This window comes from Mobula hypostoma, chromosome 14 (genome assembly GCF_963921235.1).
Source record: "Mobula hypostoma chromosome 14, sMobHyp1.1, whole genome shotgun sequence".
In the NCBI taxonomy this organism is placed as follows: Eukaryota; Metazoa; Chordata; class Chondrichthyes; order Myliobatiformes; family Myliobatidae; genus Mobula; species Mobula hypostoma.
In genome coordinates this window covers 5,716,238-5,720,044 of record NC_086110.1, presented here as the reverse complement: position 1 = coordinate 5,720,044, position 3,807 = coordinate 5,716,238, and positions in this window count along the sequence as shown.

Genomic DNA, 3,807 nt, shown 5'->3' with positions numbered 1-3,807 from the left:
TCTGTTAGAGTTTAGAAGAATGAAAGCAGTCTCCTTAAAGGGCTTGATAGGTTGGGTACAGGCAAGCTGTTAATCTGTCTCAAGAGACTAAAACCAAGGCCACTTAGGACTAAGATGAGGATAAACTTCACTCAGAGGGGTGGGGAATCTTTGGAATTCTCTAATTCAGAGGACTGAGGAGATTCGGTCGTTCATTTCATTCAAAACAGTGAATGATGGTTTACTGGATATTAAGGAATACGAGACTACAGGAAAATGGCATTTAAACTGATTATCTGACATGATCTTGTTGATTAGAATAATAGATTCAGAGGTAAATAGCCCGCTTGTGCTCCTTCTTCTTCTGTTCTTTTACTGCCTATTTATTGAAATTTATAGAAAACTCGTTGAAGCTAAAACTGAAGAGCAAACCTGATCCAATTGGTGTAAATATTTTCGAAATAAAAATCAATATGTACAATGGAATATTACTAAGCACTGTCATTCAATGTCACCCATCCTTACGGGAAAGTGAATCAGATAAACTTATTCTGAATAGGTAGTTCTATAGCTAAAATATGGATATATCTGATTCGGCTAGAAAATTGCATCACCTAATTATCCAGGTGAATCTTCGGTTGTCAATCGAAATCTGATGACGACGTCCACTCCTTTAACCGCGAGATCTTTGATGACTATACAGTCCTATCCTGGACCCACAAGCTCTATTGCAGGTGGGACATGTATATGTGGTAGTGGTGGCAACCATGGCTGCATTTCTCCTGGCTCTCTTCTGCTGACTTCTGGTTGTTCTTTCCATCTCCAGAATATGAACCTCGTCCCTACACAGCTGTCGCCAAGTGGTACGGTCAGCAGCAACCTCCTCCAGGTCCTCGGGTCTGATCTTGCACTTCCTTAAAGCATTCTTCATCTGATCCTTATAGCGCTTCTTCAGCCCTCCAGCTGAGCGTCGACCATGATGTAGCTGGCCTTATAACACTCTGCGGGGTAGTCGACATGGGGGCATCCTTATCACGTGCCCCAGCCACTGCAGCTGATGCTGGGTGATCATGGCCTCAATACTCCTGCAGTTGGTCTTTACAAGTATTTCAGTGTGAGGCACCCGCTCACGCCAGGTAATTCCCAGGATGTGCTGGAGGCAGCTTATGTGGAAGCGCTCCAAGGACTTGATGTGATGGCTGTAGGTTACCCAAGCTTCACAGCTATAAAGGAGGGTGGTGACATAGACTGCTTGGTATATGGCGACCTTTGTGGAGGGACGAAGGCTCCTGTTCTGAAAGACACTACTCCGAAGTCTCCCAAAGGCAGCTGATGCCCGTTTAATGTGGCTCTGGATGTCGTTGTCAGAGAGAATGCTCCCCAGATATTTGAAAGATGGCACTACTGATAGCTTTTCATCACCAATAGTGAAGGCAGGTAGAGTGGGTGGGACACTGGTACTCCATTGGCAAACCACTTCTGTCTTGGTGGTATTGACAGTCAGCCCCATCCTGCTGTACGCTCTCACCACCACAGCAAGGACAGTCTGACGATCCTCCGGAGTATGGGCCACAAGAGCACAGTCATCTGCATACTGCAGCTCCAGGACCCGCTCTCTACGGAGTTTGGTGGTTGCGTGAAGCCTCCTCATGTCAAAAAGGTTGCCATCTAATCAGACGTCCACTGCCACACCGCTGCTGTCTTCTGTCTCGTTGTGGAGAAGCTTGGTAACACACAAGAGGAAGATGTTAAAGAGCACTGGCACTGGTACACACCCCTGCCTCACCCCTGTGCGTACAAGGAAGGGCTCGGACTCTTGTCTTCCTATAGTCACCCGAGCAGTCATCCCATCGTGGAACTGGCAGAGAATGTTAACAAGTTTATTGGGACAGCCAAACCTAAGGAGGACATCCCATAAGAGCTCTATTTGCACAGTGTCGAATGCTTTGGAGAGGTCGACAAAGGCCATAAACAGGTCCTGATGTTGCTCCCGGCACTTTTCCTGAAGCTGCCGGGCTGTAAAGATCATGTCGATCGTGCTCCTGTTCTTCCTAAATCCACACTGCGATTCAGGCAGCATTGACTCGATGATGTTGCTAATGAGTCTCTGAAGCATCGCCTTAGCCAGGACCTTTCCAGCAACAGAAAGGAGTGATATGTCCCTACTATTGCCACAGATGGCCTTGTTACCCTTGTTCTTATAAATGACAATGATGTTTGCATTTCTTCATTGCTGTGGGATGTTCTCATCAGTCCAGGCCTTGGTGATGTACTAGTAGAGGGTGTGCATACACATGTACCCTCCAGGTTCTTCAGTAACTCAGCAGGGATATTGTCAGTGCCAGGGGACTTGTTGTTCTTAAGGGAATGGACAGCTGATAGAACCTCCTGGAAGGCTGGTGGTAGACTGAGGTCATGGATGAGAGGAAGTTCAGGCAGTTTGTCCAGGATGGTGGGGTTTGTGTCAGAGTCCTGATTAAGCAGGGTGTTAAAATGCTCAGCCCACCTCAGCAGAATGGTATTCTGATGCTTCAGAAGTGTTGGACCACCTGCTGTTTTCAGGAGAGTAACGCATTGATTTATTGGGCCATAAATGGTTTTGACAGCATTGTAAAAATTATGTATGTCATTATTATTGGCAAAGGGCTGGATTTCATGCGCCTTCTCAGTCCACCACTCATTTTGTATGGCCCGAATTGCCTCTTGCACTTTCCTCTGAGCTGCCTGCCATGCTGCCTGATGCTGGTGGATGACAGGTTGTCTAAAGTTGCCCGGTGTGCTTTGTGCACGTCCTTAAGAAAGTTGTGGATGGTGTCTGAGTTATCGTCAAACCAGTCTTGGTGGTTCCTACTCTTATGGCCAATGGATTGGGCCACTGCCCCATAGAGCGCAGAGCTGATACAGGTCCACTGTTGTTCCATGGTATTTCCTGAGCTCAGACAAGGTTTCAACTCCCTTAGTTTCTCAGCTAGGATGCGTCGAAACTCACTTCTTGCTTCTGTGTTTCTCAGGCGGTTGCAATTTAGCCGCTTTTTATTGGGTTTTTGCAGCCACAAGGGGGGAACGCACTTTCATATGGAGCTTGGCCACAATCATACAGTGGTCAGTCCAGCACTCTGCACCTCTCATGGCACGGGTGATAAGAACATCCTTGATGTCACTACATCTCACAATGATGAAGTCGATCATGTGCCAATGTTTAGAGCGAGGGTGCATCCATGAGGTCTTATATTTTGCCTTCTGCTGGAAGAAGGTGTTGGTTATGATAAGGGTATGCTCAGAGCAACGAGTAAGTAGCCTCATGCCATTTGCATTCACGTTGCCAATACCATGCCTACCTAGCACCCCACTCCATATCCTGTTGTTCTGTCCCACCCTAGCGTTGAAGTCCCCAAGCGAAAGGATCTTATCATTCTTGGGGATCCAACAAAGAGCTTCATCCAATGTCTGATAAAAGCCTTCCTTGGCCTCATTCTCAGATGGCAAAGTTGGTGCATAGGCACTGAGAAGCGTGGTATAATGTTCTTTGCGGGGGGAGACGGAAGGTCATTAGTCTTTCACTAATGCCAACAGGTGTTTCTGTGAGACTTGGTAGAAAGGTGTTCTTGATGGCCAAGCCTATTCCATGGAGATGTTGTCCACCTGGGGGGAAACCTTTCCTGAAGAAGGTGTAACCCATCCCTTCCTCTGTTAAAGAGCCTTCATCCAGGAGCCTGGTCTCACTCGGGGCAGCAATGTCGATGTTGTAGCGCCTTAGCTCAGCAGCAATCAAGGCTGTCCTCTGGTGAGGTTTGTCAGAGATGTCATACGAGTCCTTACATTCCATGT